General features: G+C 36.7%; 9 non-coding genes across 9 annotated transcripts; all 9 read right to left on the bottom strand.

The window, feature by feature from the left end:
• Positions 1–485: 485 nt before the first annotated feature.
• Positions 486–568, bottom strand: TRNAL-CAG (transfer RNA leucine (anticodon CAG)). The gene has a single exon. It is a non-coding gene; the product is annotated as a tRNA-Leu (tRNA).
• Positions 569–4,090: 3,522 nt separating this feature from the next.
• TRNAL-CAG (transfer RNA leucine (anticodon CAG)) lies at positions 4,091–4,173 on the bottom strand. Its single transcript has one exon. It is a non-coding gene; the product is annotated as a tRNA-Leu (tRNA).
• A 1,719-nt stretch (positions 4,174–5,892) lies between these two features.
• Positions 5,893–5,975, bottom strand: TRNAL-CAG (transfer RNA leucine (anticodon CAG)). The gene has a single exon. It is a non-coding gene; the product is annotated as a tRNA-Leu (tRNA).
• Positions 5,976–6,793: 818 nt separating this feature from the next.
• On the bottom strand, positions 6,794–6,876 carry TRNAL-CAG (transfer RNA leucine (anticodon CAG)). Its single transcript has one exon. It is a non-coding gene; the product is annotated as a tRNA-Leu (tRNA).
• Positions 6,877–8,595: 1,719 nt separating this feature from the next.
• Positions 8,596–8,678, bottom strand: TRNAL-CAG (transfer RNA leucine (anticodon CAG)). The gene has a single exon. It is a non-coding gene; the product is annotated as a tRNA-Leu (tRNA).
• A 2,620-nt stretch (positions 8,679–11,298) lies between these two features.
• Positions 11,299–11,381, bottom strand: TRNAL-CAG (transfer RNA leucine (anticodon CAG)). Its single transcript has one exon. It is a non-coding gene; the product is annotated as a tRNA-Leu (tRNA).
• A 2,620-nt stretch (positions 11,382–14,001) lies between these two features.
• On the bottom strand, positions 14,002–14,084 carry TRNAL-CAG (transfer RNA leucine (anticodon CAG)). Its single transcript has one exon. It is a non-coding gene; the product is annotated as a tRNA-Leu (tRNA).
• Positions 14,085–14,902: 818 nt separating this feature from the next.
• On the bottom strand, positions 14,903–14,985 carry TRNAL-CAG (transfer RNA leucine (anticodon CAG)). The gene has a single exon. It is a non-coding gene; the product is annotated as a tRNA-Leu (tRNA).
• Positions 14,986–17,605: 2,620 nt separating this feature from the next.
• Positions 17,606–17,688, bottom strand: TRNAL-UAG (transfer RNA leucine (anticodon UAG)). Its single transcript has one exon. It is a non-coding gene; the product is annotated as a tRNA-Leu (tRNA).
• Between the last annotated feature and the right edge of the window lie 1,205 nt (positions 17,689–18,893).

The raw sequence follows: 18,893 nt of genomic DNA, 5'->3' as shown, positions 1-18,893 counted from the left end.
GAGTTTGTTGCTTAATCCATATTCATGCACCATTGAAATAGAATTTGGGAATCTTTAAAGAGCTGGCTAATGAATTTGGCTTATATGCTTGGTAGGATTGCTTTGTGGCGACACCAGTGGGATTTGAGGCCATGAGCTCTGCTTTACAAGAGCAATGCTCTGACCAATAATCATTGGAGCCCTCATTCGTAATGTGGAAGGTATTTTATCTTGCAAGGAAAATATATGAGGAAATGTAGATGATAAAAATGTAATGGAATAGGAGATGGAAATCAGAAGTACGATTGAAGACCTTATTTCCAAGGAAGGCTGCAACCTGAATTGTGGTTTGTTTCAAAGGGGTAATTATGTTGTGAGCGCTCGAGATTTCCGTGGTGGAAATTGAAACTGAGGTGTGAAGTGAGTGTTTGTCCAATTTTTAGGATGTTTTGTTACCTTTAAATTAGTATGAGGATATATAGAAGAAAGATAAAATGTAACCTTACTGTCAGGAGTGGGATTTGAACCCACGCCTCCAGGAGAGACTGCGACCTGAACGCAGCGCCTTAGACCGCTCGGCCATCCTGACATACAAAAGCTTAGGTTTTCGAAAAGTTGAATATAACAAAAAAGACAGCATATAGCTCTGCTGTTTATGTTGCTGTTAAGACTTTTGATTTAAAGTATGGGTACAAATTGATTTTACAATCATTTGCACAGAAATATGTTCCTACTTGGCTAAATGACAGACATCTTGTACAAATAACATCGAAAAAGCTTTTTTAGTCATAGTTTAGCTTTTTCTAATTTGAATTTCCAATTGAATTTGGTATATGATGTACTTTTTTTCCCAATTCTTACAATGTCATGGGTTAAGACAGTATAGTTTTCTTTTAATTTTCAGCATTGTGAAGCTTGTGCCAGAGTTTGTTGCTTAATCCATATTCATGCACCATTGAAATAGAATTTGGGAATCTTTAAAGAGCTGGCTAATGAATTTGGCTTATATGCTTGGTAGGATTGCTTTGTGGCGACACCAGTGGGATTTGAGGCCATGAGCTCTGCTTTACAAGAGCAATGCTCTGACCAATAATCATTGGAGCCCTCATTCGTAATGTGGAAGGTATTTTATCTTGCAAGGAAAATATATGAGGAAATGTAGATGATAAAAATGTAATGGAATAGGAGATGGAAATCAGAAGTACGATTGAAGACCTTATTTCCAAGGAAGGCTGCAACCTGAATTGTGGTTTGTTTCAAAGGGGTAATTATGTTGTGAGCGCTCGAGATTTCCGTGGTGGAAATTGAAACTGAGGTGTGAAGTGAGTGTTTGTCCAATTTTTAGGATGTTTTGTTACCTTTAAATTAGTATGAGGATATATAGAAGAAAGATAAAATGTAACCTTACTGTCAGGAGTGGGATTTGAACCCACGCCTCCAGGAGAGACTGCGACCTGAACGCAACGCCTTAGACCGCTCGGCCATCCTGACATACAAAAGCTTAGGTTTTCGAAAAGTTGAATATAACAAAAAAGACAGCATATAGCTCTGCTGTTTATGTTGCTGTTAAGACTTTTGATTTAAAGTATGGGTACAAATTGATTTTACAATCATTTGCACAGAAATATGTTCCTACTTGGCTAAATGACAGACATCTTGTACAAATAACATCGAAAAAGCTTTTTTAGTCATAGTTTAGCTTTTTCTAATTTGAATTTCCAATTGAATTTGGTATATGATGTACTTTTTTCCCAATTCTTACAATGTCATGGGTTAAGACAGTATAGTTTTCTTTTAATTTTCAGCATTGGGAAGCTTGTGCCAGAGTTTGTTGCTTAATCCATATTCATGCACCATTGAAATAGAATTTGGGAATCTTTAAAGAGCTGGCTAATGAATTTGGCTTATATGCTTGGTAGGATTGCTTTGTGGCGACACCAGTGGGATTTGAGGCCATGAGCTCTGCTTTACAAGAGCAATGCTCTGACCAATAATCATTGGAGCCCTCATTCGGAATGTGGAAGGTATTTTATCTTGCAAGGAAAATATATGAGGAAATGTAGATGATAAAAATGTAATGGAATAGGAGATGGAAATCAGAAGTACGATTGAAGACCTTATTTCCAAGGAAGGCTGCAACCTGAATTGTGGTTTGTTTCAAAGGGGTAATTATGTTGTGAGCGCTCGAGATTTCCGTGGTGGAAATTGAAACTGAGGTGTGAAGTGAGTGTTTGTCCAATTTTTAGGATGTTTTGTTACCTTTAAATTAGTATGAGGATATATAGAAGAAAGATAAAATGTAACCTTACTGTCAGGAGTGGGATTTGAACCCACGCCTCCAGGAGAGACTGCGACCTGAACGCAACGCCTTAGACCGCTCGGCCATCCTGACATACAAAAGCTTAGGTTTTCGAAAAGTTGAATATAACAAAAAAGACAGCATATAGCTCTGCTGTTTATGTTGCTGTTAAGACTTTTGATTTAAAGTATGGGTACAAATTGATTTTACAATCATTTGCACAGAAATATGTTCCTACTTGGCTAAATGACAGACATCTTGTACAAATAACATCGAAAAAGCTTTTTTAGTCATAGTTTAGCTTTTTCTAATTTGAATTTCCAATTGAATTTGGTATATGATGTACTTTTTTCCCAATTCTTACAATGTCATGGGTTAAGACAGTATAGTTTTCTTTTAATTTTCAGCATTGGGAAGCTTGTGCCAGAGTTTGTTGCTTAATCCATATTCATGCACCATTGAAATAGAATTTGGGAATCTTTAAAGAGCTGGCTAATGAATTTGGCTTATATGCTTGGTAGGATTGCTTTGTGGCGACACCAGTGGGATTTGAGGCCATGAGCTCTGTTTTACAAGAGCAATGCTCTGACCAATAATCATTGGAGCCCTCATTCGTAATGTGGAAGGTATTTTATCTTGCAAGGAAAATATATGAGGAAATGTAGATGATAAAAATGTAATGGAATAGGAGATGGAAATCAGAAGTACGATTGAAGACCTTATTTCCAAGGAAGGCTGCAACCTGAATTGTGGTTTGTTTCAAAGGGGTAATTATGTTGTGAGTGCTCGAGATTTCCGTGGTGGAAATTGAAACTGAGGTGTGAAGTGAGTGTTTGTCCAATTTTTAGGATGTTTTGTTACCTTTAAATTAGTATGAGGATATATAGAAGAAAGATAAAATGTAACCTTACTGTCAGGAGTGGGATTTGAACCCACGCCTCCAGGAGAGACTGCGACCTGAACGCAACGCCTTAGACCGCTCGGCCATCCTGACATACAAAAGCTTAGGTTTTCGAAAAGTTGAATATAACAAAAAAGACAGCATATAGCTCTGCTGTTTATGTTGCTGTTAAGACTTTTGATTTAAAGTATGGGTACAAATTGATTTTACAATCATTTGCACAGAAATATGTTCCTACTTGGCTAAATGACAGACATCTTGTACAAATAACATCGAAAAAGCTTTTTTAGTCATAGTTTAGCTTTTTCTAATTTGAATTTCCAATTGAATTTGGTATATGATGTACTTTTTTCCCAATTCTTACAATGTCATGGGTTAAGACAGTATAGTTTTCTTTTAATTTTCAGCATTGGGAAGCTTGTGCCAGAGTTTGTTGCTTAATCCATATTCATGCACCATTGAAATAGAATTTGGGAATCTTTAAAGAGCTGGCTAATGAATTTGGCTTATATGCTTGGTAGGATTGCTTTGTGGCGACACCAGTGGGATTTGAGGCCATGAGCTCTGCTTTACAAGAGCAATGCTCTGACCAATAATCATTGGAGCCCTCATTCGGAATGTGGAAGGTATTTTATCTTGCAAGGAAAATATATGAGGAAATGTAGATGATAAAAATGTAATGGAATAGGAGATGGAAATCAGAAGTACGATTGAAGACCTTATTTCCAAGGAAGGCTGCAACCTGAATTGTGGTTTGTTTCAAAGGGGTAATTATGTTGTGAGCGCTCGAGATTTCCGTGGTGGAAATTGAAACTGAGGTGTGAAGTGAGTGTTTGTCCAATTTTTAGGATGTTTTGTTACCTTTAAATTAGTATGAGGATATATAGAAGAAAGATAAAATGTAACCTTACTGTCAGGAGTGGGATTTGAACCCACGCCTCCAGGAGAGACTGCGACCTGAACGCAGCGCCTTAGACCGCTCGGCCATCCTGACACACAAAAGCTTAGGTTTTCGAAAAGTTGAATATAACAAAAAAGACAGCATATAGCTCTGCTGTTTATGTTGCTGTTAAGACTTTTGATTTAAAGTATGGGTACAAATTGATTTTACAATCATTTGCACAGAAATATGTTCCTACTTGGCTAAATGACAGACATCTTGTACAAATAACATCGAAAAAGCTTTTTTAGTCATAGTTTAGCTTTTTCTAATTTGAATTTCCAATTGAATTTGGTATATGATGTACTTTTTTCCCAATTCTTACAATGTCATGGGTTAAGACAGTATAGTTTTCTTTTAATTTTCAGCATTGGGAAGCTTGTGCCAGAGTTTGTTGCTTAATCCATATTCATGCACCATTGAAATAGAATTTGGGAATCTTTAAAGAGCTGGCTAATGAATTTGGCTTATATGCTTGGTAGGATTGCTTTGTGGCGACACCAGTGGGATTTGAGGCCATGAGCTCTGCTTTACAAGAGCAATGCTCTGACCAATAATCATTGGAGCCCTCATTCGTAATGTGGAAGGTATTTTATCTTGCAAGGAAAATATATGAGGAAATGTAGATGATAAAAATGTAATGGAATAGGAGATGGAAATCAGAAGTACGATTGAAGACCTTATTTCCAAGGAAGGCTGCAACCTGAATTGTGGTTTGTTTCAAAGGGGTAATTATGTTGTGAGCGCTCGAGATTTCCGTGGTGGAAATTGAAACTGAGGTGTGAAGTGAGTGTTTGTCCAATTTTTAGGATGTTTTATTACCTTTAAATTAGTATGAGGATATATAGAAGAAAGATAAAATGTAACCTTACTGTCAGGAGTGGGATTTGAACCCACGCCTCCAGGAGAGACTGTGACCTGAACGCAACGCCTTAGACCGCTCAGCCATCCTGACATACAAAAGCTTAGGTCTTCGAAAAGTTGAATATAACAAAAAAGACAGCATATAGCTCTGCTGTTTATGTTGCTGTTAAGACTTTTGATTTAAAGTATGGGTACAAATTGATTTTACAATCATTTGCACAGAAATATGTTCCTACTTGGCTAAATGACAGACATCTTGTACAAATAACATCGAAAAAGCTTTTTTAGTCATAGTTTACCTTTTTCTAATTTGAATTTCCAATTGAATTTGGTATATGATGTACTTTTTTCCCAATTCTTACAATGTCATGGGTTAAGACAGTATAGTTTTCTTTTAATTTTCAGCATTGGGAAGCTTGTGCCAGAGTTTGTTGCTTAATCCATATTCATGCACCATTGAAATAGAATTTGGGAATCTTTAAAGAGCTGGCTAATGAATTTGGCTTATATGCTTGGTAGGATTGCTTTGTGGCGACACCAGTGGGATTTGAGGCCATGAGCTCTGCTTTACAAGAGCAATGCTCTGACCAATAATCATTGGAGCCCTCATTCGTAATGTGGAAGGTATTTTATCTTGCAAGGAAAATATATGAGGAAATGTAGATGATAAAAATGTAATGGAATAGGAGATGGAAATCAGAAGTACGATTGAAGACCTTATTTCCAAGGAAGGCTGCAACCTGAATTGTGGTTTGTTTCAAAGGGGTAATTATGTTGTGAGCGCTCGAGATTTCCGTGGTGGAAATTGAAACTGAGGTGTGAAGTGAGTGTTTGTCCAATTTTTAGGATGTTTTGTTACCTTTAAATTAGTATGAGGATATATAGAAGAAAGATAAAATGTAACCTTACTGTCAGGAGTGGGATTTGAACCCACGCCTCCAGGAGAGACTGCGACCTGAACGCAGCGCCTTAGACCGCTCGGCCATCCTGACATACAAAAGCTTAGGTTTTCGAAAAGTTGAATATAACAAAAAAGACAGCATATAGCTCTGCTGTTTATGTTGCTGTTAAGACTTTTGATTTAAAGTATGGGTACAAATTGATTTTACAATCATTTGCACAGAAATATGTTCCTACTTGGCTAAATGACAGACATCTTGTACAAATAACATCGAAAAAGCTTTTTTAGTCATAGTTTAGCTTTTTCTAATTTGAATTTCCAATTGAATTTGGTATATGATGTACTTTTTTCCCAATTCTTACAATGTCATGGGTTAAGACAGTATAGTTTTCTTTTAATTTTCAGCATTGGGAAGCTTGTGCCAGAGTTTGTTGCTTAATCCATATTCATGCACCATTGAAATAGAATTTGGGAATCTTTAAAGAGCTGGCTAATGAATTTGGCTTATATGCTTGGTAGGATTGCTTTGTGGCGACACCAGTGGGATTTGAGGCCATGAGCTCTGCTTTACAAGAGCAATGCTCTGACCAATAATCATTGGAGCCCTCATTCGGAATGTGGAAGGTATTTTATCTTGCAAGGAAAATATATGAGGAAATGTAGATGATAAAAATGTAATGGAATAGGAGATGGAAATCAGAAGTACGATTGAAGACCTTATTTCCAAGGAAGGCTGCAACCTGAATTGTGGTTTGTTTCAAAGGGGTAATTATGTTGTGAGCGCTCGAGATTTCCGTGGTGGAAATTGAAACTGAGGTGTGAAGTGAGTGTTTGTCCAATTTTTAGGATGTTTTGTTACCTTTAAATTAGTATGAGGATATATAGAAGAAAGATAAAATGTAACCTTACTGTCAGGAGTGGGATTTGAACCCACGCCTCCAGGAGAGACTGCGACCTGAACGCAGCGCCTTAGACCGCTCGGCCATCCTGACACACAAAAGCTTAGGTTTTCGAAAAGTTGAATATAACAAAAAAGACAGCATATAGCTCTGCTGTTTATGTTGCTGTTAAGACTTTTGATTTAAAGTATGGGTACAAATTGATTTTACAATCATTTGCACAGAAATATGTTCCTACTTGGCTAAATGACAGACATCTTGTACAAATAACATCGAAAAAGCTTTTTTAGTCATAGTTTAGCTTTTTCTAATTTGAATTTCCAATTGAATTTGGTATATGATGTACTTTTTTCCCAATTCTTACAATGTCATGGGTTAAGACAGTATAGTTTTCTTTTAATTTTCAGCATTGGGAAGCTTGTGCCAGAGTTTGTTGCTTAATCCATATTCATGCACCATTGAAATAGAATTTGGGAATCTTTAAAGAGCTGGCTAATGAATTTGGCTTATATGCTTGGTAGGATTGCTTTGTGGCAACACCAGTGGGATTTGAGGCCATGAGCTCTGCTTTACAAGAGCAATGCTCTGACCAATAATCATTGGAGCCCTCATTCGTAATGTGGAAGGTATTTTATCTTGCAAGGAAAATATATGAGGAAATGTAGATGATAAAAATGTAATGGAATAGGAGATGGAAATCAGAAGTACGATTGAAGACCTTATTTCCAAGGAAGGCTGCAACCTGAATTGTGGTTTGTTTCAAAGGGGTAATTATGTTGTGAGCGCTCGAGATTTCCGTGGTGGAAATTGAAACTGAGGTGTGAAGTGAGTGTTTGTCCAATTTTTAGGATGTTTTATTACCTTTAAATTAGTATGAGGATATATAGAAGAAAGATAAAATGTAACCTTACTGTCAGGAGTGGGATTTGAACCCACGCCTCCAGGAGAGACTGTGACCTGAACGCAACGCCTTAGACCGCTCAGCCATCCTGACATACAAAAGCTTAGGTCTTCGAAAAGTTGAATATAACAAAAAAGACAGCATATAGCTCTGCTGTTTATGTTGCTGTTAAGACTTTTGATTTAAAGTATGGGTACAAATTGATTTTACAATCATTTGCACAGAAATATGTTCCTACTTGGCTAAATGACAGACATCTTGTACAAATAACATCGAAAAAGCTTTTTTAGTCATAGTTTACCTTTTTCTAATTTGAATTTCCAATTGAATTTGGTATATGATGTACTTTTTTCCCAATTCTTACAATGTCATGGGTTAAGACAGTATAGTTTTCTTTTAATTTTCAGCATTGGGAAGCTTGTGCCAGAGTTTGTTGCTTAATCCATATTCATGCACCATTGAAATAGAATTTGGGAATCTTTAAAGAGCTGGCTAATGAATTTGGCTTATATGCTTGGTAGGATTGCTTTGTGGCGACACCAGTGGGATTTGAGGCCATGAGCTCTGCTTTACAAGAGCAATGCTCTGACCAATAATCATTGGAGCCCTCATTCGTAATGTGGAAGGTATTTTATCTTGCAAGGAAAATATATGAGGAAATGTAGATGATAAAAATGTAATGGAATAGGAGATGGAAATCAGAAGTACGATTGAAGACCTTATTTCCAAGGAAGGCTGCAACCTGAATTGTGGTTTGTTTCAAAGGGGTAATTATGTTGTGAGCGCTCGAGATTTCCGTGGTGGAAATTGAAACTGAGGTGTGAAGTGAGTGTTTGTCCAATTTTTAGGATGTTTTGTTACCTTTAAATTAGTATGAGGATATATAGAAGAAAGATAAAATGTAACCTTACTGTCAGGAGTGGGATTTGAACCCACGCCTCCAGGAGAGACTGCGACCTGAACGCAGCGCCTTAGACCGCTCGGCCATCCTGACATACAAAAGCTTAGGTTTTCGAAAAGTTGAATATAACAAAAAAGACAGCATATAGCTCTGCTGTTTATGTTGCTGTTAAGACTTTTGATTTAAAGTATGGGTACAAATTGATTTTACAATCATTTGCACAGAAATATGTTCCTACTTGGCTAAATGACAGACATCTTGTACAAATAACATCGAAAAAGCTTTTTTAGTCATAGTTTAGCTTTTTCTAATTTGAATTTCCAATTGAATTTGGTATATGATGTACTTTTTTCCCAATTCTTACAATGTCATGGGTTAAGACAGTATAGTTTTCTTTTAATTTTCAGCATTGGGAAGCTTGTGCCAGAGTTTGTTGCTTAATCCATATTCATGCACCATTGAAATAGAATTTGGGAATCTTTAAAGAGCTGGCTAATGAATTTGGCTTATATGCTTGGTAGGATTGCTTTGTGGCGACACCAGTGGGATTTGAGGCCATGAGCTCTGCTTTACAAGAGCAATGCTCTGACCAATAATCATTGGAGCCCTCATTCGTAATGTGGAAGGTATTTTATCTTGCAAGGAAAATATATGAGGAAATGTAGATGATAAAAATGTAATGGAATAGGAGATGGAAATCAGAAGTACGATTGAAGACCTTATTTCCAAGGAAGGCTGCAACCTGAATTGTGGTTTGTTTCAAAGGGGTAATTATGTTGTGAGCGCTCGAGATTTCCGTGGTGGAAATTGAAACTGAGGTGTGAAGTGAGTGTTTGTCCAATTTTTAGGATGTTTTGTTACCTTTAAATTAGTATGAGGATATATAGAAGAAAGATAAAATGTAACCTTACTGTCAGGAGTGGGATTTGAACCCACGCCTCCAGGAGAGACTGCGACCTGAACGCAACGCCTTAGACCGCTCGGCCATCCTGACACACAAAAGCTTAGGTTTTCGAAAAGTTGAATATAACAAAAAAGACAGCATATAGCTCTGCTGTTTATGTTGCTGTTAAGACTTTTGATTTAAAGTATGGGTACAAATTGATTTTACAATCATTTGCACAGAAATATGTTCCTACTTGGCTAAATGACAGACATCTTGTACAAATAACATCGAAAAAGCTTTTTTAGTCATAGTTTAGCTTTTTCTAATTTGAATTTCCAATTGAATTTGGTATATGATGTACTTTTTTCCCAATTCTTACAATGTCATGGGTTAAGACAGTATAGTTTTCTTTTAATTTTCAGCATTGGGAAGCTTGTGCCAGAGTTTGTTGCTTAATCCATATTCATGCACCATTGAAATAGAATTTGTGAATCTTTAAAGAGCTGGCTAATGAATTTGGCTTATATGCTTGGTAGGATTGCTTTGTGGCGACACCAGTGGGATTTGAGGCCATGAGCTCTGCTTTACAAGAGCAATGCTCTGACCAATAATCATTGGAGCCCTCATTCGGAATGTGGAAGGTATTTTATCTTGCAAGGAAAATATATGAGGAAATGTAGATGATAAAAATGTAATGGAATAGGAGATGGAAATCAGAAGTACGATTGAAGACCTTATTTCCAAGGAAGGCTGCAACCTGAATTGTGGTTTGTTTCAAAGGGGTAATTATGTTGTGAGCGCTCGAGATTTCCGTGGTGGAAATTGAAACTGAGGTGTGAAGTGAGTGTTTGTCCAATTTTTAGGATGTTTTGTTACCTTTAAATTAGTATGAGGATATATAGAAGAAAGATAAAATGTAACCTTACTGTCAGGAGTGGGATTTGAACCCACGCCTCCAGGAGAGACTGTGACCTGAACGCAACGCCTTAGACCGCTCAGCCATCCTGACATACAAAAGCTTAGGTCTTCGAAAAGTTGAATATAACAAAAAAGACAGCATATAGCTCTGCTGTTTATGTTGCTGTTAAGACTTTTGATTTAAAGTATGGGTACAAATTGATTTTACAATCATTTGCACAGAAATATGTTCCTACTTGGCTAAATGACAGACATCTTGTACAAATAACATCGAAAAAGCTTTTTTAGTCATAGTTTAGCTTTTTCTAATTTGAATTTCCAATTGAATTTGGTATATGATGTACTTTTTTCCCAATTCTTACAATGTCATGGGTTAAGACAGTATAGTTTTCTTTTAATTTTCAGCATTGGGAAGCTTGTGCCAGAGTTTGTTGCTTAATCCATATTCATGCACCATTGAAATAGAATTTGGGAATCTTTAAAGAGCTGGCTAATGAATTTGGCTTATATGCTTGGTAGGATTGCTTTGTGGCGACACCAGTGGGATTTGAGGCCATGAGCTCTGCTTTACAAGAGCAATGCTCTGACCAATAATCATTGGAGCCCTCATTCGTAATGTGGAAGGTATTTTATCTTGCAAGGAAAATATATGAGGAAATGTAGATGATAAAAATGTAATGGAATAGGAGATGGAAATCAGAAGTACGATTGAAGACCTTATTTCCAAGGAAGGCTGCAACCTGAATTGTGGTTTGTTTCAAAGGGGTAATTATGTTGTGAGCGCTCGAGATTTCCGTGGTGGAAATTGAAACTGAGGTGTGAAGTGAGTGTTTGTCCAATTTTTAGGATGTTTTGTTACCTTTAAATTAGTATGAGGATATATAGAAGAAAGATAAAATGTAACCTTACTGTCAGGAGTGGGATTTGAACCCACGCCTCCAGGAGAGACTGCGACCTGAACGCAGCGCCTTAGACCGCTCGGCCATCCTGACATACAAAAGCTTAGGTTTTCGAAAAGTTGAATATAACAAAAAAGACAGCATATAGCTCTGCTGTTTATGTTGCTGTTAAGACTTTTGATTTAAAGTATGGGTACAAATTGATTTTACAATCATTTGCACAGAAATATGTTCCTACTTGGCTAAATGACAGACATCTTGTACAAATAACATCGAAAAAGCTTTTTTAGTCATAGTTTAGCTTTTTCTAATTTGAATTTCCAATTGAATTTGGTATATGATGTACTTTTTTCCCAATTCTTACAATGTCATGGGTTAAGACAGTATAGTTTTCTTTTAATTTTCAGCATTGGGAAGCTTGTGCCAGAGTTTGTTGCTTAATCCATATTCATGCACCATTGAAATAGAATTTGGGAATCTTTAAAGAGCTGGCTAATGAATTTGGCTTATATGCTTGGTAGGATTGCTTTGTGGCGACACCAGTGGGATTTGAGGCCATGAGCTCTGCTTTACAAGAGCAATGCTCTGACCAATAATCATTGGAGCCCTCATTCGGAATGTGGAAGGTATTTTATCTTGCAAGGAAAATATATGAGGAAATGTAGATGATAAAAATGTAATGGAATAGGAGATGGAAATCAGAAGTACGATTGAAGACCTTATTTCCAAGGAAGGCTGCAACCTGAATTGTGGTTTGTTTCAAAGGGGTAATTATGTTGTGAGCGCTCGAGATTTCCGTGGTGGAAATTGAAACTGAGGTGTGAAGTGAGTGTTTGTCCAATTTTTAGGATGTTTTGTTACCTTTAAATTAGTATGAGGATATATAGAAGAAAGATAAAATGTAACCTTACTGTCAGGAGTGGGATTTGAACCCACGCCTCCAGGAGAGCCTGCAACCTGAACGCAGCGCCTTAGACCGCTCGGCCATCCTGACACACAAAAGCTTAGGTTTTCGAAAAGTTGAATATAACAAAAAAGACAGCATATAGCTCTGCTGTTTATGTTGCTGTTAAGACTTTTGATTTAAAGTATGGGTACAAATTGATTTTACAATCATTTGCACAGAAATATGTTCCTACTTGGCTAAATGACAGACATCTTGTACAAATAACATCGAAAAAGCTTTTTTAGTCATAGTTTAGCTTTTTCTAATTTGAATTTCCAATTGAATTTGGTATATGATGTACTTTTTTCCCAATTCTTACAATGTCATGGGTTAAGACAGTATAGTTTTCTTTTAATTTTCAGCATTGGGAAGCTTGTGCCAGAGTTTGTTGCTTAATCCATATTCATGCACCATTGAAATAGAATTTGTGAATCTTTAAAGAGCTGGCTAATGAATTTGGCTTATATGCTTGGTAGGATTGCTTTGTGGCAACACCAGTGGGATTTGAGGCCATGAGCTCTGCTTTACAAGAGCAATGCTCTGACCAATAATCATTGGAGCCCTCATTCGTAATGTGGAAGGTATTTTATCTTGCAAGGAAAATATATGAGGAAATGTAGATGATAAAAATGTAATGGAATAGGAGATGGAAATCAGAAGTACGATTGAAGACCTTATTTCCAAGGAAGGCTGCAACCTGAATTGTGGTTTGTTTCAAAGGGGTAATTATGTTGTGAGCGCTCGAGATTTCCGTGGTGGAAATTGAAACTGAGGTGTGAAGTGAGTGTTTGTCCAATTTTTAGGATGTTTTATTACCTTTAAATTAGTATGAGGATATATAGAAGAAAGATAAAATGTAACCTTACTGTCAGGAGTGGGATTTGAACCCACGCCTCCAGGAGAGACTGTGACCTGAACGCAACGCCTTAGACCGCTCAGCCATCCTGACATACAAAAGCTTAGGTCTTCGAAAAGTTGAATATAACAAAAAAGACAGCATATAGCTCTGCTGTTTATGTTGCTGTTAAGACTTTTGATTTAAAGTATGGGTACAAATTGATTTTACAATCATTTGCACAGAAATATGTTCCTACTTGGCTAAATGACAGACATCTTGTACAAATAACATCGAAAAAGCTTTTTTAGTCATAGTTTACCTTTTTCTAATTTGAATTTCCAATTGAATTTGGTATATGATGTACTTTTTTCCCAATTCTTACAATGTCATGGGTTAAGACAGTATAGTTTTCTTTTAATTTTCAGCATTGGGAAGCTTGTGCCAGAGTTTGTTGCTTAATCCATATTCATGCACCATTGAAATAGAATTTGGGAATCTTTAAAGAGCTGGCTAATGAATTTGGCTTATATGCTTGGTAGGATTGCTTTGTGGCGACACCAGTGGGATTTGAGGCCATGAGCTCTGCTTTACAAGAGCAATGCTCTGACCAATAATCATTGGAGCCCTCATTCGTAATGTGGAAGGTATTTTATCTTGCAAGGAAAATATATGAGGAAATGTAGATGATAAAAATGTAATGGAATAGGAGATGGAAATCAGAAGTACGATTGAAGACCTTATTTCCAAGGAAGGCTGCAACCTGAATTGTGGTTTGTTTCAAAGGGGTAATTATGTTGTGAGCGCTCGAGATTTCCGTGGTGGAAATTGAAACTGAGGTGTGAAGTGAGTGTTTGTCCAATTTTTAGGATGTTTTGTTACCTTTAAATTAGTATGAGGATATATAGAAGAAAGATAAAATGTAACCTTACTGTCAGGAGTGGGATTTGAACCCACGCCTCCAGGAGAGACTGCGACCTGAACGCAGCGCCTTAGACCGCTCGGCCATCCTGACATACAAAAGCTTAGGTTTTCGAAAAGTTGAATATAACAAAAAAGACAGCATATAGCTCTGCTGTTTATGTTGCTGTTAAGACTTTTGATTTAAAGTATGGGTACAAATTGATTTTACAATCATTTGCACAGAAATATGTTCCTACTTGGCTAAATGACAGACATCTTGTACAAATAACATCGAAAAAGCTTTTTTAGTCATAGTTTAGCTTTTTCTAATTTGAATTTCCAATTGAATTTGGTATATGATGTACTTTTTTCCCAATTCTTACAATGTCATGGGTTAAGACAGTATAGTTTTCTTTTAATTTTCAGCATTGGGAAGCTTGTGCCAGAGTTTGTTGCTTAATCCATATTCATGCACCATTGAAATAGAATTTGGGAATCTTTAAAGAGCTGGCTAATGAATTTGGCTTATATGCTTGGTAGGATTGCTTTGTGGCGACACCAGTGGGATTTGAGGCCATGAGCTCTGCTTTACAAGAGCAATGCTCTGACCAATAATCATTGGAGCCCTCATTCGTAATGTGGAAGGTATTTTATCTTGCAAGGAAAATATATGAGGAAATGTAGATGATAAAAATGTAATGGAATAGGAGATGGAAATCAGAAGTACGATTGAAGACCTTATTTCCAAGGAAGGCTGCAACCTGAATTGTGGTTTGTTTCAAAGGGGTAATTATGTTGTGAGCGCTCGAGATTTCCGTGGTGGAAATTGAAACTGAGGTGTGAAGTGAGTGTTTGTCCAATTTTTAGGATGTTTTGTTACCTTTAAATTAGTATGAGGATATATAGAAGAAAGATAAAATGTAACCTTACTGTCAGGAGTGGGATTTGAACCCACGCCTCCAGGAGAGACTGCGACCTGAACGCAGCGCCTTAGACCGCTCGGCCATCCTGACATACAAAAGCTTAGGTTTTCGAAAAGTTGAATATAACAAAAAAGACAGCATATAGCTCTGCTGTTTATGTTGCTGTTAAGACTTTTGATTTAAAGTATGGGTACAAATTGATTTTACAATCATTTGCACAGAAATATGTTCCTACTTGGCTAAATGACAGACATCTTGTACAAATAACATCGAAAAAGCTTTTTTAGTCATAGTTTAGCTTTTTCTAATTTGAATTTCCAATTGAATTTGGTATATGATGTACTTTTTTTCCCAATTCTTACAATGTCATGGGTTAAGACAGTATAGTTTTCTTTTAATTTTCAGCATTGGGAAGCTTGTGCCAGAGTTTGTTGCTTAATCCATATTCATGCACCATTGAAATAGAATTTGGGAATCTTTAAAGAGCTGGCTAATGAATTTGGCTTATATGCTTGGTAGGATTGCTTTGTGGCGACACCAGTGGGATTTGAGGCCATGAGCTCTGCTTTACAAGAGCAATGCTCTGACCAATAATCATTGGAGCCCTCATTCGTAATGTGGAAGGTATTTTATCTTGCAAGGAAAATATATGAGGAAATGTAGATGATAAAAATGTAATGGAATAGGAGATGGAAATCAGAAGTACGATTGAAGACCTTATTTCCAAGGAAGGCTGCAACCTGAATTGTGGTTTGTTTCAAAGGGGTAATTATGTTGTGAGCGCTCGAGATTTCCGTGGTGGAAATTGAAACTGAGGTGTGAAGTGAGTGTTTGTCCAATTTTTAGGATGTTTTGTTACCTTTAAATTAGTATGAGGATATATAGAAGAAAGATAAAATGTAACCTTACTGTCAGGAGTGGGATTTGAACCCACGCCTCCAGGAGAGACTGCGACCTGAACGCAACGCCTTAGACCGCTCGGCCATCCTGACATACAAAAGCTTAGGTTTTCGAAAAGTTGAATATAACAAAAAAGACAGCATATAGCTCTGCTGTTTTTGTTGCTGTTAAGACTTTTGATTTAAAGTATGGGTACAAATTGATTTTACAAACATTTGCACAGAAATATGTTCCTACTTGGCTAAATGACAGACATCTTGTACAAATAACATCGAAAAAGCTTTTTTAGTCATAGTTTAGCTTTTTCTAATTTGAATTTCCAATTGAATTTGGTATATGATGTACTTTTTTCCCAATTCTTACAATGTCATGGGTTAAGACAGTATAGTTTTCTTTTAATTTTCAGCATTGGGAAGCTTGTGCCAGAGTTTGTTGCTTAATCCATATTCATGCACCATTGAAATAGAATTTGGGAATCTTTAAAGAGCTGGCTAATGAATTTGGCTTATATGCTTGGTAGGATTGCTTTGTGGCGACACCAGTGGGATTTGAGGCCATGAGCTCTGCTTTACAAGAGCAATGCTCTGACCAATAATCATTGGAGCCCTCATTCGTAATGTGGAAGGTATTTTATCTTGCAAGGAAAATATATGAGGAAATGTAGATGATAAAAATGTAATGGAATAGGAGATGGAAATCAGAAGTACGATTGAAGACCTTATTTCCAAGGAAGGCTGCAACCTGAATTGTGGTTTGTTTCAAAGGGGTAATTATGTTGTGAGCGCTCGAGATTTCCGTGGTGGAAATTGAAACTGAGGTGTGAAGTGAGTGTTTGTCCAATTTTTAGGATGTTTTGTTACCTTTAAATTAGTATGAGGATATATAGAAGAAAGATAAAATGTAACCTTACTGTCAGGAGTGGGATTTGAACCCACGCCTCCAGGAGAGACTGCGACCTGAACGCAACGCCTTAGACCGCTCGGCCATCCTGACATACAAAAGCTTAGGTTTTCGAAAAGTTGAATATAACAAAAAAGACAGCATATAGCTCTGCTGTTTATGTTGCTGTTAAGACTTTTGATTTAAGTATGGGTACAAATTGATTTTACAATCATTTGCACAGAAATATGTTCCTACTTGGCTAAATGACAGACATCTTGTACAAATAACATCGAAAAAGCTTTTTTAGTCATAGTTTAGCTTTTTCTAATTTGAATTTCCAATTGAATTTGGTATATGATGTACTTTTTTCCCAATTCTTACAATGTCATGGGTTAAGACAGTATAGTTTTCTTTTAATTTTCAGCATTGGGAAGCTTGTGCCAGAGTTTGTTGCTTAATCCATATTCATGCACCATTGAAATAGAATTTGGGAATCTTTAAAGAGCTGGCTAATGAATTTGGCTTATATGCTTGGTAGGATTGCTTTGTGGCGACACCAGTGGGATTTGAGGCCATGAGCTCTGCTTTACAAGAGCAATGCTCTGACCAATAATCATTGGAGCCCTCATTCGGAATGTGGAAGGTATTTTATCTTGCAAGGAAAATATATGAGGAAATGTAGATGATAAAAATGTAATGGAATAGGAGATGGAAATCAGAAGTACGATTGAAGACCTTATTTCCAAGGAAGGCTGCAACCTGAATTGTGGTTTGTTTCAAAGGGGTAATTATGTTGTGAGCGCTCGAGATTTCCGTGGTGGAAATTGAAACTGAGGTGTGAAGTGAGTGTTTGTCCAATTTTTAGGATGTTTTGTTACCTTTAAATTAGTATGAGGATATATAAAAGAAAGATAAAATGTAACCTTACTGTCAGGAGTGGGATTTGAACCCACGCCTCCAGGAGAGACTGCGACCTAAACGCAGCGCCTTAGACCGCTCGGCCATCCTGACACACAAAAGCTTAGGTTTTCGAAAAGTTGAATATAACAAAAAAGACAGCATATAGCTCTGCTGTTTATGTTGCTGTTAAGACTTTTGATTTAAAGTATGGGTACAAATTGATTTTACAATCATTTGCACAGAAATATGTTCCTACTTGGCTAAATGACAGACATCTTGTACAAATAACATCGAAAAAGCTTTTTTAGTCATAGTTTAGCTTTTTCTAATTTGAATTTCCAATTGAATTTGGTATATGATGTACTTTTTTCCCAATTCTTACAATGTCATGGGTTAAGACAGTATAGTTTTCTTTTAATTTTCAGCATTGGGAAGCTTGTGCCAGAGTTTGTTGCTTAATCCATATTCATGCACCATTGAAATAGAATTTGGGAATCTTTAAAGAGCTGGCTAATGAATTTGGCTTATATGCTTGGTAGGATTGCTTTGTGGCAACACCAGTGGGATTTGAGGCCATGAGCTCTGCTTTACAAGAGCAATGCTCTGACCAATAATCATTGGAGCCCTCATTCGTAATGTGGAAGGTATTTTATCTTGCAAGGAAAATATATGAGGAAATGTAGATGATAAAAATGTAATGGAATAGGAGATGGAAATCAGAAGTACGATTGAAGACCTTATTTCCAAGGAAGGCTGCAACCTGAATTGTGGTTTGTTTCAAAGGGGTAATTATGTTGTGAGCGCTCGAGATTTCCGTGGTGGAAATTGAAACTGAGGTGTGAAGTGAGTGTTTGTCCAATTTTTAGGATGTTTTATTACCTTTAAATTAGTATGAGGATATATAGAAGAAAGATAAAATGTAACCTTACTGTCAGGAGTGGGATTTGAACCCACGCCTCCAGGAGAGACTGTGACCTGAACGCAACGCCTTAGACCGCTCAGCCATCCTGACATACAAAAGCTTAGGTCTTCGAAAAGTTGAATATAACAAAAAAGACAGCATATAGCTCTGCTGTTTATGTTGCTGTTAAGACTTTTGATTTAAAGTATGGGTACAAATTGATTTTACAATCATTTGCACAGAAATATGTTCCTACTTGGCTAAATGACAGACATCTTGTACAAATAACATCGAAAAAGCTTTTTTAGTCATAGTTTACCTTTTTCTAATTTGAATTTCCAATTGAATTTGGTATATGATGTACTTTTTTCCCAATTCTTACAATGTCATGGGTTAAGACAGTATAGTTTTCTTT

This window comes from Mixophyes fleayi, chromosome 1 (genome assembly GCF_038048845.1).
Source record: "Mixophyes fleayi isolate aMixFle1 chromosome 1, aMixFle1.hap1, whole genome shotgun sequence".
NCBI lineage: Eukaryota > Metazoa > Chordata > Amphibia > Anura > Limnodynastidae > Mixophyes > Mixophyes fleayi.
Note: the sequence above shows the minus strand (reverse complement) of the source record. Positions and strands in the feature narration are given on the sequence as shown.